Source organism: Protomyctophum parallelum (assembly GCF_964188405.1).
Source record: "Protomyctophum parallelum genome assembly, chromosome: 22".
Taxonomy (NCBI): Eukaryota; Metazoa; Chordata; class Actinopteri; order Myctophiformes; family Myctophidae; genus Protomyctophum; species Protomyctophum parallelum.
In genome coordinates, this window is record NC_139714.1 from 11,681,098 (window position 1) to 11,689,174 (window position 8,077).

General features: G+C 40.8%; 1 protein-coding gene across 4 annotated transcripts in view; it reads right to left on the reverse strand.

Annotated features, from left to right (window-relative positions):
- LOC310879711 (protein shisa-like-1a) overlaps nucleotides 1-2,963 on the reverse strand; it is a 41,637-nt gene extending 38,674 nt beyond the window's left edge. For all 4 annotated transcript variants that reach the window (XM_083794535.1, XM_083794537.1, XM_083794538.1 and 1 more), the window contains exon 1: nucleotides 2,783-2,963. The gene's annotated coding sequence lies outside the window, so the exon portion shown is untranslated. The remainder of the gene's footprint in view (nucleotides 1-2,782) is intronic.
- Between the last annotated feature and the right edge of the window lie 5,114 nt (nucleotides 2,964-8,077).

Sequence of the window (8,077 nt, forward strand, 5' to 3'; positions counted from 1 at the left end):
CCCCCCTCCAATATTTCGCCACTTGCCGTAACACTTGCACTGGCCTCGACGACGTTACAGGCGTATGCAGCTAAACCTTATAGGTTAGGTTTTAGAAGGATTTTTTTAAATCGGTCTCAGGTCTAAATGGGTTAAAAAAAACGTTACGTTAAAATGACCCCAGTGAACTACTACACCTTTAAGATATATTTTAAAACTGCTGTACGATGGAGTATATAGCCTATAAAAGCATTCCTGGTGTGTCCGTTAGCCTTGGGTTGCTACAGTATCTCCTTCCAAGAGCATTTTCTTCTGCCCCCTTCATGTCTTGTCCCACTCTATCTTGTTCCATCTCTCCCACATCCCCCCCCCCCTCTCTCTCTCTCTCTCTCTCTCTCTCTCAGTTCTCTCTTTCTCTCCCTTCATGGTTCATCTGGTCTGTGGACACATGTTTTGTTGTACAATACAGCCTCCTGTTTCTAAGTTACCATCTCACTCTCTCGTTCTCCTCTCTGACACATGCACGCAAACACGCACGCACGCAAACACACACACACTCGCACGCACGCACTCACACACACACACACACACACACACACACACACACACACACACACTGAAACCAAAGGATAAATAAGCACAGGAGTTAAAGAATAAATAATGTCCCCATATAGCATATACAGTATAGGCTACAAATTCATAACACATCTTAAAATGAACACAAACGTGTGAGCACAGCACTACAACAGAGAAGAAGAAAATCAAATATGTTACCATAAACAAGAGATATTAAGTTAATTATAGTAAAAAGCCATTCCCAAGCGCATGGCGCAGTTTTAGGGCTAGTTTGTTTTTTCAGTTTTTACTGTTTTCGGGCACCTCTGTAGCCCTTGCCACGCGAAAACTACAAAAAACTACAGTACGGGTCCTGTGACCGGAAGTAAGAGCCGCATCCTGTCCGTCGCTCAATCGGGTCCTAAACTAGCATGCAACACGATAATGTGCTAACCGGAGTGAAGCGTGAGGGTTTTATTGCCATCCTAAGATCATACTTTATCTCATTTCACCAAATCTGAGCTCTAATTCCGAGATAAACTCAGCTAAAGATCGCGGCCAGAGATTGGATGACTGTTTTTCAACTGTTTTTGTTTTCTCTCGTCCGTTTCAAGATGGATGGCGTTCCAGGCCATAGACGGCTGCCGTAAGAGGCCATGCCATGAACAGATGTCGTAAAACGTATATTTACGTGCGTATTTAAGGTTTGTAACACGTATATATACACGATTATGGCGGGAAATGTGGTTACTGTAAGTGCAGCACTTGAGTACTTGTACATTGTCTGGAAATGTGTAAAATGAGTGCATAATTTCATAATTTCACAAGTAATATATAAACAAACAAATAATATAATCAGTATTCGTATGTTTGTGTGACAAAGCTTGAATTGCTTTTGATTATTTGTATTCTTACATGCTGCATGTGTTTATCTCTACTGGTCTAAGTCAATGTCCAATGTATTAAAAACTCATACTACGTGTACATGTAGTGTTGGTTAAAACAATATTGAACCAATGAAAAGTAGTAAAAGCTGCTTCAGACAAAACCTCTTAACTCCATTGGATCCTCAAACTGTTTGCTAAAATAGCTAACTCCACCACCTCTCCCCCTCTCGTGCAAGCAATTGACAATACAGTCACAACACCAACTTTGATGAGCATTGCTTTGTTTCCAAAATATACGGTTTTCTTCATTTCCAGAAAAATATATATTTTCCATTTTTCAGAAACATTTACATTTTGGAGTTTGGTTTCTTCCGACAAAAAAGATACACTATGAATTCCTCAGTGTTTAGTGAAAAATCCATAAGAGGTTTCATTTGATTGCATGGGATTTTACTGGACACAGTGACGTCTCACCCTCTCATAAAGGTGTCAGAGAATACTCGTTTGGTTCTATAAGACGACCTTGGAAAACAAGATAGATCATGTTGTTGCTGTGCTGCAGAAACCACTTATCAGATCCCAGCACACCACTTTCTTTTGCCAATTAATGCCCTACTTCGTCATATTAATTACAGTGTCACATAAAAGTAGCAATAGCCAATCTACAAGTTCAAAACGCGTACATTTTTCAATTTAAATCGCGAAAAGTAACAGTTTTGGACATACAGTAATGAGGTTTACACCCGACAGCAATGATACAGTGTATCCTATGTGATTGGTAAGGTTGCAATGCTCAGGTCAGGTCAGGTGTGTGAAGGAGACAACTTTGGATTAGATCAAATTATCAATTAAAACAATATTTTAAATAGTTTTTTTCTTATCTATATATTATCTACACGTATACGCAGACAAACATACCACTGGGTCAAACATACTACCGGTAGGGGACCTAGCTTGACTAAACAGTAGTTCTGTTTCAGTGGTGGTATAAGTACAATATTGAGGTACTTTTCCTTAAATACAAGTCAAGTGTTTCCATTTTGCAATACTTTATACTTCTACTCCATTACACCTCAGATGTAAATAGTGTTCTTTTTAATCCACTACAAAAAATAAGACTTTGCAGATTTACACAGATAATTAATACACAACATACATTAACCACTTAATTAAGGCATTTTTTTTTATAACTTTGGCTATTTAAAAATAGCAGGTCTACAAATTGTATGATTCTGTATAATGAGTAAATTAATCTTGATGCCAATACTTTTGTATTTTTACTGGTTGCAACTTTTACTCAAGTAAAACATAATTATGTGACTGCTTCTTATTCTTCCTCCTCTGGTCCAATGCTTACTTACCTTACTGAGGCAAAACGGGAGGGAAGGAAACAGGAAAGTCATAATTTCTTATCTTCTGTCCTTTCTCTCATCTTCTCTTCTTTTGCTCTTGTTCAAACTCCTCCTTATCTCCAGATGCTACAGTCTCACTGTCTGGAAGACAGACCGAGAGAGAGAGAGGATCAGCCCTGTCCTCCGGCTGCGAGGTATTCCAGCCAACTGAGCTCTCACTGGAGTGGAGAGACCAAGAGAACATATGGAGGGAAGGAGGAGAGAGAGAGAGAGAGAGAGAGAGAGAGAGAGATGAAGTGCAAAACAGTGAGTGAGAGAAAACGAGGAAGGGAGGGAGCTACTGCATGTTGCCGTTGAGTGGTGCAAAGCGCACATAAGCAGAGCAACTGGCAGCCTCTCTCTGTGTGTGCGTGCGTGCGTGCGTGCGTGCGTGTGTGAGATCGGCATACAGTATGTGTTTTTGTTCATTTCTTTTAGGAAAGTTTGACAGCTGGGCAGAAATCCAACAAGCAGCCTTCTCTAAAGACAAAGTAAGAGAGAAAGAGAAAGAGAGTTTATCAAATGTATAGCAAATATCATAATGCTCTCAGTTGACTTGACACCAAAGAGCCACAACCGTTTAAGACATATTTATACATTGTCCTAGGTGTTGCAAGCCAAAAATAGATGTACAAGCTCACAACACATCATGTGAGCGAAGCGGTGTGAGCTTGTAGACACAGGATATATACCGAAACGCCCAGTACAGTAAGACCCAGTAAGACTTGAAGATTCACATCGATCTATATATGGCCTCAATATTTCACTTCCTCCCTCATAAAATATGATGTTCACCTATAACCCCGGCACATTCTAATGACCTTCACAAAGCAGCGGGGGATTCGCACAAACACAGCAGGGTGCTGCATGGGATATGTGTCATCACATGAATCATGTTCGACTCAAATTTGCGTGCATGTACAGTATGTATATGTCAATCAACCAAGGGGGTGAGCCCTACGCCAGGGCTGTGCATTTTGTCACCTATATACTGTAATTCAGTGATTCTCATTCTCAATGACCCCCCCATATGAACATGTATTTGGCCAAAAATGTTTCAAAAGCATTGAAGATGTTTCAAGATCTTTTTGAAGATCCGCTATGGTGTAAGGTTAGAAAGGTTAAACTCTTGGGTTAATGATGTTTTACATCATCTGACATTGGAGAAGATTCGCTACTCCACAAGAGGGTACGCCGGTGCTTAAAAATTTTACACCATTTGGCAACCTTTTTTGACACACATTGAGAGGATGAACGCGGCTGACATCAACAATCCTTAACTTATTACACTGACCCTACTGTAATTTATTTATATTATTATTATTATTATTATTATTATTGTCTTTTTATTTTTATTTTTTATACATATTATTTTATTATTATTATTATTATTATTATTATTTGTTTGCATACTTCTATTAGTCTTCTATGTCTATGTATATTTGTATGTGCCTTTTATTTCATATGGTGCCAGATACCGGGGTTGTGGCTCTTTCATTTTATTTTCGTGTGAACATTAATAAAAAAACTTTGATAAAAAAAAAGAAAGGTTAAACTCATTTTGATGCTATATATTAACTATAGCTGGGGACTCCCTGGAACGCCCTCAAGTACCCCTGCGCTGGGGGTCTGATGATATCCATGGTCAGGATCTCGACACCCAGTCTTGGAGGAGAGGAGGTTACAGTTGGGTGAGCTGAGGATTGCCTCACTGCCTTTTGCAGATGATGTAGTCCTGACGGCTTGGTCGGTCCGAGACCTCCAGCTCTCTCTGGATCGGTTCGCAGTTGAGTGTGAAACGGCTGGGATGAGGATCAGCATCATCGGTGGATTGTCCAGTACACCAGGTATAGTGAATGAGAGGGTAGGGTAGGCCTATGCGTACCCTAACGAATGAACAGGACTCTAAACTCCTCGCTTAACGCTGAGTGTTGAGCTTGTGTATCTTCCACTTTTTATGTTTTCCTGTGACGCTGTCCATATTTTAAGTTAAAATATGGAGATAAGAGGGTTCTGCCTGACAGCAACAAGATTCTTGTTACACACGCAGTCCCCTCCCTCAGCGGACTGTCAAAGCACAGGGCCAGCCAGGAGCTGCAGCTACAACGTGCCTATACATTAGTGATGCACTATATGTGCAAGTAGGGTACAATGCTATAGTCAGTATACATCCTACCTGCAGTGAGCTCGCCTGTATAGATACAAAAACTCGCAAGCTACGCTACATTTTTACCGGCTGTCTACAAAAGGGTTCAATTCCAATTTCCATGACGGACGCTCTGTCTCTCCGAATAGCGTGGTGATATAGTGATGTACCACCATGTGTGCAGTGCATCGATTAACTTGATGCACACAAGAGCATTGTGCTGCACTCAGCCCAGTAACCTTGGGAACCAAAGTCAACCCCCACGGACATGGTGCTAGTTAAGTCATACTTGTCACAGGGACTTACACTCAATTACCCTTAATGCTGAGTGCCAAGCAGGGAGGCATTGGGTTACCATTTTGGTATGGCTCGCCTGGGGATTGAACCCCGACCTCGATCTCAATCTCAGAGCGAACACCCACTCTGAGATGGTGTACTTGCAGTGCTAATGATCACAGTGGCATGGAAGAGAAGCCTTGCCTTTATAATAATAAAAGAGCAAACTGATGGCCTTGTGCGGGAGGTGTAACCCCTCAAACAGACCGCCAAAAGCAGATTATGTCCAAAAATCTTGGGATGAAATAAAGAATCAGTTAATGGACCACTTCAGCCATTTTCAACTCATGTTTATATACTTGCTCACTACTTGCTCTGTCTCTCAGAGGAGGGCTGTGGAGTGTGGACAGATCAGAAACCTGCCGCCATGTGCGTGACATCATCGGTAGGCAGGTTTGGTCATGTGAAACAAGATAACATTTTGGTTTTGTTTTATCAATGCATTGTATTCATTGTGTATTAATTGGCTTCTATTTCAGCATGCTGACTTTCCAGGAAGAAAATTAAAGGCTGTTGTTTCTATTAGCTTGGAGTCATCATGGATCACTGGTAGGCAGGTTTCTGAACTGTCCACAGCCGACCAATGAGACACAGAGTGAGTAGATGGAAATTGTACCATCTTAGAGAGCGCAGGCACACTTACTCGCCAAGAAGCGGCAAGAAAACGCCTAGTCCAGTCGTCTCTTCCTGATTTCTAAACAGCTGGTGGACGGAAATGACGCTAGTGCACGGCTCCAAGAGGAAGAGACGCCTGGTCTAGGCGTTTGTTGACGTGATAGTGTGCCTGTACCCTTAGTGAGGACTAATTATATGAAGATAAGGTTGAAAATGTGCAAAGTGCTCCTTTAATGTTTGGCACTGGTCCTCTGAGAAGCGTTAGTTGGTGTAATGCCAAATAAACATAAAATGACTGTGGTTGTGCGGTGTGCACCTAGGTGGATATCTGCTCAGTGTCTGCTGTATTATCCACAGGGACGAACAGTGGACTGTGGACCATGAGCAGACATCCGCCTAGGAGGTCTGTGCAGCAGTCATTATGTTTATGTCCATTTCACACCTATCCTTGTGACCTGTGCATGAGAAATGTCTATATAACATGGGGCTGGTGCACTCTGAGCATGCTTTGAGTACAGTGGTCTATGAAAGGCTAAATTACTCTATTTTAAACTAAGTACGAGGGCTGGGCAAGTAACCAAAATGAAAATCGAACCAACTTAATCTTGCTCATGTAGTTTTTTTAAATTATTATAATTTTTAAATGTGTCAATGAATCGGCATAAAAAGAAAATCGAATTATTATTGTTATGAACGACTAAATCGTGCAAAAATTGTGCGCACATCCTCATTGTCCACATTAAACACAAACATATAAGTTTGTTTATGTTGTGTAAGTTTTAATAAATGTACGCGGTTGGAAAAACAGTTGTGACAGCAGTACACTGGGGACTGGTCCTGTCACTGCACTCACAGTTTAGCCAGTTTAGTGAATGAGCCACTCAATGATTCTATCCACTGTTTCTACTGAGTTACTCCACACGTGTTTCTCATGAGAGTTACCATACTCCTGTTCCCGTTGCATATTACAGACGACTGTTGCTGTTCACCAAGTACTCTGAGTGGTGTGAAAACAACCAGCAAACTAAGGAAATTATGGTGGACTTTAGGCATAACCCGGCCCACCTAAATGGCACAATAGAATGTGTTGAGGAGTAATACCTTGGCACTACCATCAATCATAAGGTCACCTTTAACACATTTAGACCTGAGGACGATTCTAGAAATGCCTTCTAAAACCTGAAAGTTTTCTGAAAAACCCATAGGCCTGCAGTATGTTTCTATGTCAGTGGTTCTCAAAGTTTTTCATGTCAAGGACACCAAAAACTATATGAAATTGCAAGCTGCGGACCTCCATCTGAAAATATGTTGTTCCAGGGACCTCCCAGAAGCAAAGAGTTAAAAATTTGCTGTGAAAGAATATATATTCAAAGATTTTCTTTAAATAGTTGGGTGCTCTGTGAACCAATATCCACCGACTGCTTTCGTCTGGCACCCGTGCCTCTAGACCAGAAATCATACAGGCATGGGCCATGCTAGTGTAGGATAAGCCTAATTAAACCACCCCATTTTTTTTAATTGCATTATAATTCATTGCTACTCAAGTTCATAGTATGAGTTCATGGGATTACAAGTTAAATAGTTAAAGTTCATGCATAAACGTTTTCATTATTCTTGTAGGCCTATATGTAATGTTGGTCTTTTCTACTAAAATAGTCACACTGTGTTCCATGCATGCAAAATACAACACATGTTACACATACAGAGCTATAGCTCCACCACCACGCCACAAGGGGGCACAACACAGTGAGCGCTACATGATTCTGTCAGTAATGTGAAGCAGACTGAAACATGATGTCCATGTTTTGTTTTTGGGGGCAGGGGATGTCCATGACACTGTTGCAGGTGAGATATTAAAAAAGTGGGTAAACTTAGACACCTGAAGTAGCCATAACCAGTGAGTATACTTTGATGGTGGAAAGGTTGTCCGTTTTTATGTCTCCACAATGTTTGCTAAAGCTAACAGACTGCAGATAGGCCCCAAGCTGCTACTGTGTGACTACTTTGTGAAGAATTCATTAATTCCAACCCACTGTAATAGCAGCCTAATATTGCTATTGTCGTGTATTTGTTATTTTTTGTTTAAAACACATTTGTGTTAATGTGATGTTATTCTGTTTATGTACAGATACAGTATTGTCCGTCAATGAAGATGATGAAGCAATACG